This window comes from Miscanthus floridulus, chromosome 5 (assembly GCF_019320115.1).
Source record: "Miscanthus floridulus cultivar M001 chromosome 5, ASM1932011v1, whole genome shotgun sequence".
NCBI lineage: Eukaryota > Viridiplantae > Streptophyta > Magnoliopsida > Poales > Poaceae > Miscanthus > Miscanthus floridulus.
Window position 1 is genome coordinate 24,673,814 of NC_089584.1, and position 12,771 is coordinate 24,686,584.

Here is a 12,771-nt window from a genome sequence, read left to right on the forward strand (position 1 = left end):
GAAAATTAGGTTTGAAGCTGTCATTTTCTGAAATTCAAAATTTGAATTATTCAAAATTAGTGACAAAGATAGATGACTAGACTAAAATGATAGAGCATGATTTTAGAAAATTTTAGGAAAAAAACCATCACATTTGGAGTTAGTATGAGGGAGAAAAACTAGTTAGAAGTTTTAGCCACAGATTAAAAAGAGAAATCACACTTGTTCATCATTGATCATCATAAACAGTTGTGATTTTTCTTTTTAATCTCTGGGTAAAATTTATAACTAGTCTTTCTCCCTCATACTAACTCCAAATGTGATGGTTTTTTTCCTAAAATTTTCTAAAATCATGCCCTATCAAGTTAGTGTGTTGATTTGGTCATCCTTTTCATTTGACAAAGTTTGAGCACTTCAAATTTTTAAATTTAAAAAAATAACAAGTTCGAATGAGATTTTCAACCATTAAATGATTTCAACTAAAAAGTGATGAATACCAAAGTTGTATAACTCATCAAGATCTACAACTTTTATTTTGATCATTTCTTCATCTGACAAAGTGATAGTAAACATTGTTCATAAATCAACATGTTTCTCGTATAGTTCATAAAACTGAGTCATATGTGAATTTATGAACAATATTTACTAATACTTTGTCACATGAAGAAGTGACCAAAATAAAAGTTGTAGATAGTGATGAGTTCAACAACTTTTATGTTCAAGACTTTTATTGTTGAAATCATTTAAGGTTTCAAAATCTTGTTTGAAGTTGCTATTTATTAAAATTTAAAATTTCAACTATTCAAATTTGGTCAAATGAAAATATGATCAACATAAAAGTTGTACATATTGATGAGTTCTACAACTTTGATACTCATGAGTTTTTCATCTGAAATCATTTACTCTTTCAAAATTTTGTTTCAAGTTGAAATTATTTGAATTTCAAATTTTCAATCGTTCAAACAAAGTCACATGACAAGATGACCAAAATAAAAGTTATACATGTTGATAGGTTATGCAACTTTTATGTTTACAATATTTTCATTTTATTTCATTTAATGTCATAAAATTATAGTCGAAGTTTTAAAATTCAAATTTTTAATTTTTGTTTTTTTGTTTTCTATATTGTTTTGACTATAATTGTTTATATATATTTCTGCATATATAGAATAATACAAAACATTATATTTGTGCATATATACAATTGTTTTTATATTACTTTGTGTTTTGTGATATAAAAATATAGAATTAATAATTTAAAAAATAGAAAATATTTGTAGGAGCGGTTGGATCAGGAACCGCCCCTACAAATGTATTTATAGGGGCAGTTGGATCAGGAACCGCCCCTAGAAATCGGCCTGGGTATAAATACAAGGGTGCACGGGTGAAAACCTGTAGGGCGCTCTCTTCTTCCTCTGACGCCGTTAGGCTGCCCACTCCTTCCCCGGCGCCCCACCGACGCCGCCTCCCGGACTTCTCCCGATGCCCACGCCCCCTCTCTGCACCCCCGGACCTCTCCCGATGCCCGTGCCCCTCCCCGCACCCACCCCCCCTCCCTGCACCTGGCCGACGGTGCTAGGGTTTTCGACGCTCCCTCTCCGACCTCAACCACCGAATTCGCTGACATCGATGCGGGGGTCGCTCTCGGGCGCTCCTCCACCACCACTGTCTCCGTTCCCCAACCGCCGCCTTTCCGTAGGCCATCGGGGCTAGGGTTTGAGCTCCGTCGGCTTGGCCACGTGCTCTAGCTTGTGTCCCCACCACCAACACTCCCTCTCCGACCTCGACCACCAAACTCACCGATGTCGACATGGGGGTCGCTCTCGGGCGCTCCTCCACCGCCACCGCCTCACTCATCGTCCGTCATCGCCATCCTTCTCGAAGGTCAGTGCACTATCATGTCGTCATGTTCAATCTTACTTCCTCCAGATGGAAAAAGTTGTTATTTTTGAAATAAGTATAGTTTGAAACCATGACTATTGATATGTTTCTAAATTTTCATGTTTAAAACATGAGAATCATATAAGTAGAAGATGTATCTCTAGAAGTACTGTAATAATATTATATATCATTTGGTTCTATTGTTACACTACAATTAAATTATTTATTTGAATATAAATTTTTGGAGAGCATGTCAATGTCCAAAATAACATTATTCTTTTGTGGTGAGTGGTACTAAGGGGTTATATACCTACATGGCTCTCCAGTAATAAGGCAGGAAGGATACTGCATAAGCGAGGTCTCTAAAGTGTTTAACTCTTGTGTAGTAGCCATAGTCTTGTGTCATGTAGCTGCCTGTTATGTAGTAACATGCCAAATACTCTAGGCTCCTGAGCACTGGTACCTGTTTGTCAGAAGTCATTACATGCTTAGTCATTTTGATACTAATATAATCATTTATGCTCAAGTATGTAGTAGCCTATCAAGTTGTTATACTCCGATCTTTCTTTTGTGAATTTTACTGCTCCTACTACTACTTCTACTACTGTCCTACTACTACTAATTTCTGCCTTTTGCTTATAGCACTAAGTGATTTCCTATGTTTTCACATTGGCCGGTTTCTACTGTTAACTATATTTGTGATATTTTCTTGGACTACTCCTCCTCCTACCACTACTCCTACCACTACTACTCCTACTACTACTCTATTTTTTTGCTTATATAATGCTAGTGTGTAGTGGCTGTTGCTACTACTACTACTTAACTACTACTACTACTACTACTACTACTACTACTACTACTACTACTACTCCTACCACTACTCTTACTAGTACTCCTACTCCTACTACTACTCCTTCTTTGTTTTTTGCTTATATACTGCTGGTGTGTAGTGGCTGCTGCTGCTGCTGCTGCTACTACTACTACTACTACTACTACTACTACTACTACTACTACTACTACTACTACTGCTACTACTACTACCACTACTCCTACTACTTCTCCTACTACTCCTCCTCTTACTACTCCTACTACTACTCCTCTTACTACTCATATTACTCCTCCTCCATGTACTTGCTACTCCTACTGCTGCTCTTCTTTTAGTGATGCTCCTACTACTACTCCTAAGTGGCTACTGCTCTTATTCTACTACTACCACTCTACTGCTACACTTACTCTACTCTACTACTTTCTACTTACTACTACTACTTGCTACTCCTAAGTGGTTGCTGCTCTTACTCTACTACTACCACTCATTCTCTGTTTTTTTGCTTATATAATGCTGGTGTGTAGTGGCTGCTGCTGCTGCTGCTGCTACTACTACTACTACTACTACTACTACTACTACTACTACTACTACTCCTACCACTACTCCTACTACTCCTCTTACTACTCCTACTACTCCTCTTACTACTTGCTACTCCTAAGTGCTGCTCTTACTCTACTACTTCCACTCTACTGCTACACTTACTCTACTCTACTACTTTCTCCTTACTACTACTACTTGCTACTTCTAGCTACTAACTGTTGGCTGCTGTTGCTTTTTTTTTTGCCAAATCTCCTAGGACTCGCCTAGGACTTGTTGTCCTATCTTTTGCTATCAACTGCTGCTCTATGTTTGCTAAGCAGCTGTTGGTTTTTTTTTGCCAAATCTCCCCTCTCCTCTCCTCTTCTCTATTTTGTCGATGATGAAATTGTCCATGTCTATACATTATATGGAATATGAGCTGATGATCAAGAACTTGTGAGGAACTTGGCATCATTAGTAGCCGCCCCTACATTACCTTCTCCTCTCTTCTCTATTATGATGCCTTGATGCTCCAAGTTCAAGATCAGATGATGATTGACATGTTTCTAAGGCCTCTACCACTGCTACTACTTGTTTTTTTATATATTATTGTTTTATAGAACTACTTTGGTTTATAGACCTTTTTTATTTCTTATACCTTCTCACGTACCTAAAGCACACTTTCTTGCATCTATTAGAATAAAGCGCAAAATAATGTCGTGGACACCAGACAGTACAGCCCGATGCCCCGAGCATGATGAGCACCCAACCTATGAGGAGCAAGCACTAGAGGACTAGCTTACTCAGGAGCAGTTCGATAACGAGTTAGAAAAGGATCTATAAGTGATGCTTACTCAGGAGCAGTGTGACAAGGAGGAAGGGGGAGCAGAAGAAAGAGTAGGAGAGGCTGCTGAAGGTGAAGAAGTTGATGATGATGATGATGAGGACTTAGAAGAGGGATATGTAAGTCCTAAGGATCCTTTCCCACGTGAAGCCAGAAGGAGGCCAACGGAGGAAGATTTGGACAAGGATTTTGACCCGAACGAGGAGGTAGGGAAAAAGCCTTAGCTTATAAATTTTGCTAAAGCTTTGGCTGTGTTACCTCTGCTAACACTTTGACCTATCGTATATATAGGTCCCTCCTAAAACTTAGAAAAGATAACGTCGACATCCGCGACATCTCGCTGGACAAGACAGAGTAGAGAAAAGGAGAGCAGAGGCAACAACCACAAAGACGGATCATGATGCCTCTGCTCCATAACCTCAAGACACAACCACGACTACCAAGCCTAAGAGGAAATGAGGGGATAGAAAAGAAAATCTATATCCAGATAAGGCATGCTATGTGATAATGGAGGTCAGGCCAGTAGGGGAGATTTTTGAGTCGAAGAAATTAAGAGGACAATTCTATAATACGATCGGGGCCCTAGTAAGAGATAAATTGAACCTAGCAATCTCTAACTAGAAAGAGGTACCAGAGAACAAAAAGAATTAACTATGGGATAGACGAGTGAAGCTCAATTTTAGATTTCTGGAGGGTAAGCAAGAACTGGTAAAAAAATGCTTTCAGGATGATGGGAGAGTCATTCCGATGTTGAAGGTCGGAGCTCAACAAGAAGTATATCCAAAAGGGGTTAACTCCCTTCAACGAGTTCAGCAAAATAACTCTTAGTCAATGGGAGGAGCTCGTGACTTAGAAGACTTCACCGAAGGCATTGGAGCTCAGTGCCCGTAATACCGAGCTGGCGAAGAGGAACAAACACCACCATCATCTAGGCCCTGGTGGCTACTATGCCAAGGAAGAGCAATTTAGGAAGATGGATGAAGAGGCCGCAGTTGCTGGGAATATCGATGTGATGAATTTGAAGGTACGCTCAAGGAATTGGATATATGCGAGGAGTACAGAATCATTCGGCGGTAATCTTAAGTTTGATAAGCTAGAGACCCAAGAGGCAATATCAAGGATACTAAAATATACTGAAGACAAGGAGAAGGGCTTATTCAATCCTTCTAGAGAGAGGGACAAGCTTAGCCTTGGCTTGGAAAACAAGGAGCACATAGGCTACACCAGGGGGCTAGGGAAAAGGATGACCTAGAAGCACGGATTCGAAGAGGACAGGCACATGTACAAGAAACATGGCAGAGACCGGGAGACTAATCTTGAGCTCCAAGTAAAGACTTTAGTTGCGAAGGCGCTGGAGGAGCAAGGATTGTCTATGGAGCCACGAATATTAGTGACGCCGCTGGGAGAACTGACATTAGTTGGCAGCCCTCTAAAAGTTCCTAGCAGTCAAGGTTCCACTGTAGCCACAACCCCTGTCGATCGCATACGAGAACCAACTAGTTGCACCTTGGTGTTTCTTAGCGACCAGCAGAACACTGTGATGGAGGTGGCAAAGGGTGTGGCACATCCTCCCGGTGGCTTACACCACAATAATAAGATATCGTCGGACTACACTAGGGTCGAGGTGCATATCATGAAGCCCGAGTTCATGCAGTGGAGGATAGACTACGCAACTCCCGAGGGGCTGGTGTTACTTGGAGACGTTATGGGGTAGTTTATCCTCTGGCACAAATAGGACATTATATTAACTGCTTCTTCGCTGCCTCCCTCTCTCCCAAATTTGGAGCAAGTTGTTGAGGTCGAGGAGATATTTTCACCATCTTATGACCACCACATTCCTGAGATGCCATATTCTTCCCCGCCTCCTAGCGAGCATGTGCCTGATGAGATGCCACAACCTTCTTCAGCTCATACCGAGCAAGTGCATGATGAGATGCCACAGTCTTCTCAACAAGCACAGCCAATACATGAACAACGAGTGCCTCCTAAAGAAGGTGATGCACAAGAAGATGAGGATGTGCCTAAATGGGAACTTCGAAAGAAGCATCCAATCACCATAAGGCCAATTTATGTTCCAATGAAAGATGTCTTAACAGTATCCAAGTGGTATTCCCATGACCAGTTCAAGCCTAAGAACCAAGTTAAAAAAGTCCCATCATGGGGTTCTGAGGAGGCCATCACTAGCAAACTCCACCAAATTGCAAAGCAGTATCCAAATGTTGATGCCATCAAATGGTCAAAGGATTGCTCAAAAACATATGAAAGAGGTAAGCCCTTCCTACCAAACTAGAACATCCAGCGCCTACCACTTGGAATGAGAAGGTTCCATGATTGGTACTTGCATGTTCTCCCAACAAACATAGACCTCATACAAGCATGCTTCCCCACCGGCACATTTGGAAGCCCAGCTGGGAAAATTGTCTTTGACTTCAATGATATGCACACATGCTTTCACCTGGGAGAAATAGAGATGAATCTAATTCGCACGTGGTGCCTGTAAGTCCTTGTCCTCCCGATATGATATGAATGTAATCTTTGAATTTTGTTGTAACTAACCCACGCCGTGATTTGTAGAATGCAAGTGCACATTGTCAAACAAATACCAAGTGTGAAAGCTGGGTATCTAGACCCTCAAGCTATAGCCTAAACAAAATTTAATTACCCTAAACAGTGGAAACTGGATGCCAAAGAGCTAGCTACTGCAAAAACTCTTTGGGAGAAAGAGCACATCCGTACGACAAAACTAAGGGAAGAGTCCCTTAAGGTTGCGGCATACATTGCCATGGATTTCAAAACTCTCCAACAACACTCTACTATATGGCTACCATACAACTTCGAGTAAGTTCAACTCTATACTTAAAGCTTTGTTCGATATATTTTATTTGATGTAAAAGAGCTTATCTAGTTCTATGATTAAATCTATGCAGCAACCACTGGATTTGTATAGCTGTCGATGTCGGGAGGAGCATGGCATGGGTCTTTGATTCAATAGATAGGGACCCGGTGACATACAAAGACTTCATATCAATTCTTAAGACGTATACATATCGACAATCCTTATTAGCTTATATGTTTATATACATACTTGTAACGTTCACTTTTGGATACTAACAAGTTGTATTTGCTAAAATAATTCGAACCGGGCATTTAGGTTCTATGTCACTAATCATCATGGAAGGCATGATCCAGCAAGGAAGGAAAAGCTGGCTATAAAAACACTATGTGCGGTAAGTGTAACTTACTTCTTCAGTACTCCATTACATGGCTGTCAAAAGCATTACTTAATATTTTTGTATGCAAAATACACAGTGCCCCAAGCAGAAGCCTAGGAGTGTACATTATGGATACTATATATGTTCTATGATGAGTAACACCGGTGCCTATAGGAGACACCCCTTAAGGGTAAGTTTGAACATCTTCACCCATAGTATAAAAACTTTGTACATGGTATGAAATACTAAACCGAAACTTGTTCTCTTATAGTGGAAAGAAGAGAAAGGAATGAAAAGAGACCCATACAAGGATGACCAACTCTTAGAGCTCATCGATGACCTTTGCAACTTCATATTGGACCAGATTGTACATGTCAAAGGTGCCTACCATGACCGAGAGTCTGACTTAGGTAGAAATCCTCAGTACCAATACCTTCGTGAGACTGAAAGGCTAGCTGTAGGATATTGATAACAATATGTATGGAATTTGTATATTTAATGATGGATTGTATATATTCTTGTGAATTGGACTTGTAATTGTAGTTTATATAATACTCTTGTGCTTGTAGTCTAAGAGGTTTGGAACGCTGGTCGTGGGACGTTCGGCAACGCGAACGTGGTTTGGAACGTTGGTTGCGGGGCATTCAACAACGTGAACACGGTTCAGAACGCTGGTCATGGAGCGTTCGGCAACATGAACATGGTTTGGAACATTGGTCGCAGGGCATTCGGCAACGCGAATGCTGGATGGAATACGTGAAAACAAACAGTGTTCTTGTCGAATTTGAATTTTTTTGGCAGGAAAACGTACTATAGGGGCGGTTCTAGATTGAATCGCCCCTATAAACAGGTATTATAGAGGTGGCTAGTACTACAGCCGCCCCTACAAATCGATTTATAGGGGCGGCTAGTACTACAGCCGCCCCTATAAATATATTTGTAGAGGCGGCTAGTAATACGAGCTACCCCTATAAATGCATGATTTGTAGAGACAGTTCGGTAGGGGCGGCTAGCCAAACCGCTCCTACAAAGGGTTACGAGCCGTCCCTAAAAATGGTTTCTGTAGTAGTGAACCTCCATGTAAACATTCACCTCTGTTAATCATTTATAAAGACGGACATCCTAAGATGGCCGTCTTAGATTCATAGAGGTGGTCGTCTTAGGATGTCCATCTCCGAAATCAACTTTTAGAGACGGTCATCTCTCTAAAATTTTCTATTAACATTCTAAGGGACCGTCTTTAAAAATCGATTAACTGGGATGGACATCTGAAGGAAGCCCATCTCTAAAAAGTAGTTACTATCTTCTATCCCAAATTTAGGTCGTTTTGGGTTTTCTAGGTGCATAGCTTTTGCTATGCATCTAGGTATACAATATGTCTAGATATATAGCCAAAGGATGCTAGTCCAGTTGGTCTAGTGACTCTAGAGGCACCCCCAGTCCTGAGTTCGAACCTCGGTTGGGGCAAATTTTAGGCTAGGGTCAAGAAAAAACCCCTCGTTGCAGAAGGCAGGGTTTGGGAGGTTTTCTCGGTCAGGGACTGGGAATCTTCTCCTATCAAGTCTGATCCGACATGTGGACCGTGTGTGCATGCTATGAGTGCCGCACAACCTAGGTCCGGTAGGCGCCTAATGCCATGGGGGCGGTCTATACCCCACCGACCGGATTTTTTTTATGTCTAGATATACGTAATAAAAAGTAGAGTTAAATGTATAAGTGGCTCCTGAACTTGTCAAGAGGTGTCGTTAGGTCACGAACTCTGATAACGTATTTCTAAATCTCTATTCTTATTATTATAGTATTATATGGTGTACCGCTGGTCCATACGGATATTTGTTGTTGATGTGGTACGACTGCATGGTATGTATTTTTACATTTAGACCCTTTTTCCTTAGAAAATAGACCGTAGGCCCTAGCTTCTGCTAGTGCCCACGCAAAGCAGCCGCACACCATGGCGGATGAGAAGTAACAGCAACAGCACACCATGCATGAGAAGCAGCAGCACATCATAGCTCACTCTGTCGCCGTCCTGTCTGCCACCTCCCTACACCGTGGCTGCTCCCTCTATGCCTCCATGGTTAGACACACACCGCTACAGTCACCGCTCCTCCTCCAGGTGGTGGTGGCGCCCGTTTGTGGTGGCTAGGGTGGCCACCATGAGCTTCTCCCTGAGGCTGTCCACCGTGGGTGTCGGTGTGCGTCGTAGGAGCGAGCACAAGGTCGATAGCTTCCCACGTTGCAGGCCTTGGGCGGGGCTTCTGGCATGGTAGGATGGTGGCTTCTAGTGATGCCAACGGCTGTTAAGGACACGTTGAGCAGTTTGTAGCTATGCTAGTTGTGATGCAGCCAACAAATCCTTCTGCCAAGGCGAGGATGATTTCATATTACAAACATATATGGCCCATCACAGTCCAATCAGAAGCAAGCTTTTGCCACTTGGCTCATGAACTTTGACACTAGTGAGTTTGATGACTGGTTACTTGCTGGGGATTTCAATCTAATCAGGCAACCTGAAAATAGGAACAAACCAGGAGGTGATTTGTCAGAAATGAACTTGTTCAATGAAATTATTTCTGACTTGGATTTAGTTGAAATACCTTTCAATGGCAGAAGCTACACTTGGACCAATATACAATCTGATCCCCTCCTTGTCAAGTTGGATTGGGCTTTTACTTCCTCTGGTTGGACCCTTTCCTATCCTGCTACATATGTACAACCTTTGTCAAGGCCTATTTCAGATCACATTCCTTATGTGCTGCACATTGGAAGCTCTATCCCCAAATCAAATATTTTTAGGTTTGAAAATTATTGGGTTGATCATGTTAATTTTCTAAACACTATGGCTCTTCATTGGAATAATTCTCCAGTATATGCCAATGCATCCAAAAATATGTCTTCAAAGCTCAAACATGTTAGAGCTGGTCTGAGAAAATGGAGCAAGAACCTTTCTAAGCTAAGCAAGCTCATTTATAATTGCAATTGGGTCCTACTGCTCATGGATGGTCTTGAGGAGCAAAGACAACTCTCGAATCTAGAAAAGGCCTTCAAAAGGCTGGTCAAGGATCACCTTGCATCCTTACTGGAATCCAAAAGGATCTACTGGAAATAGAGAAACACTGTTAGATGGGTTAAATTTGGGGATGAAAATAGTAGCTTTTTTCACACTATGGCTACTATAGCACATAAGAGAAATTTCATTTTTTTTCTCTTACAAAACCTGATGGTACTGTTGTCACAGAGCATGGACAAAAGACAAATTTGCTATGGGAATCTTATAAGCAAAGGTTAGGAATTTGTGAATTCTCTAACATACACTATGATCTCAACACATTATTGATAGAGCATAATCTTGATCATCTAGACACTAAGTTCAGTCAAACTAAAATTGAGGCTGTCATCGAATCTCTGCCAAACAACCATGCCCCTGGACCAGATGGTAATGGACTATTCATTAAAAAGAGTTGGGATATAATCAAAGGTGACTTCCTAAGATTGTTCAGAGATTTTTATCATTGGAATACAGACTTAAAGAGTGTGAACTCCTCCTTCATTACCCTAATCCTAAAAAAGAACAACCCTAAAACAATTGATGATTACAGGCCCATTCCTCTCCTAAATTACACCCCTAAGTGCATCACAAAGCTACTTTTAGCTAGGATGCAATTTGTGATCCTGCAACTAGTATACACCAATCAATATGGATTCATCAAGGGAAGAACAATCCAAGATTGTCTAGCATGGGCATTCCAATTTCTTCATCTCTGTCATCACTCAAAAAAGGAAGTCATAATTCTCAAACTGGACTTTGAAAAAGCTTTTGACAAACTAGAGCATGAGGTTATACTGCAAATCCTTAAATACATAGGATTCTCTTCAAGATGGATACATTGGATTCAAAACATTTTGGGGGTCAAGTACTTCCTCTGTTCTACTAAATGGTATTCCTAGAAAAGGATTTGAATGTAAAAGAGGGGTTAGGCAGGGTGACCCACTCTCACCCCTGTTGTTTGTTTTAGCAGCTGATCTTCTATAGTCTGTTGTCAACAAAGCTTGACAGATGGGCATCCTCAAGCACCCTCTTAGTGACACCTTTGGAGGTGACTTCCTAATTGTACAGTATGCTGATGACACTCTTCTCATCTTGTGTGGAGATGCTAGAACCCTTTTTAATCTCAAGTGCTTATTAAGATCATTCTCTGATTCCAGTGGTTTACATGTGAACTTTAGGAAGTCTTTCTTGGTGCCCATTAACTTAACAAATGAAAAGGCCATACATTTAGCAAGAAATTTTGGTTGCAGCATAGGAGCTATGCCCTTCACATATTTGGGGCTATCACTTGGACTAACTAAGCCTACTATACAAGAATTCACACCTATTTTGACAAAGATTGAGAAAAGGCTTTGTGGAGTCAGTAAACACTTATCTTATGATGGAAGACTATTTTTAGTGAACTTTGTGTTTTCAGCTCTCCCTACATTTTACATGTGTAGTCTCAAAATCCTAGTTCAGGTAATTAAGCAAATTGATATTTAGAGAAGGCATTGCTTATGGAGCAAGGGTGACATCAACATTAGAGGAACTTGTCTTGCTGCCTGGGAAACAGCCTGTAAACCAAAGAATCAAGGTGGGCTAGGTATTATTGACATTAAGAGTTAGAACAGTGCTTTACTCATGAAATTTTTGGACAAATTTTATAATGAGGCAGAAATACCCTGGGTCTCCCTGACATGGTCCAAATTCTACTCCAATTCTCAGACACCACCATAGGCTAGGAGTCCAATTGGATCTTTTTGGTGGAAAGACATTATGACTCTTTTTCATAAATTCAGAGATTTTGCCATCTGTAATCCAAGCAATGGAAGGACTGTTCTTTTCTAGGCTGATAAATGGTTAGATCAAAATCTTCAAGACCTCTACCCTCAACTCTTCTCCTTTACCAAAAAGAAGAAATGTTCCATCCAATTTTTTCTGGATCAACATGTAAGTAGAATTTTTAGCCTGCCCTTGTCAACACAAGCTGCAAATCAGCTAGAAGAAGTGCAAACTCTCATTCAGCAGAGAACTTGGAATGCAGATACAAAGGACATATGGTGCTATTCTTGGGGATCATGCAAGTACAATAGTAAGAAGGCTTATAAAATTTTGATTGGCCACACAGAATCCTCTCCACTCTTCAATTGGATGTGGGCCTCCAGCAACCTTGATAAACATAAGTTTTTCTTTTGGCTCTTGCTTAGGGATAGAATCAACCCAAGGAACTTATTAAGGAGTAAGAACATGGAACTAGAAAATTACAATTGTGTCCTATGTAACTTTGATAGTGAGGAAACTAGCATGCATCTATTCTTTGAATGCCACTTCAGTCCAACTGACCACCATCCCTATATGTTGGAACCAAAATTTGCTACCTTTAGATATGATTATTGATGCCAGAACATCCTTTGGAAGTCCAATTTTTAGAGAAATTTTTATCACGGCATGCTGGATCATTTGGGTAACAAGAAATGCA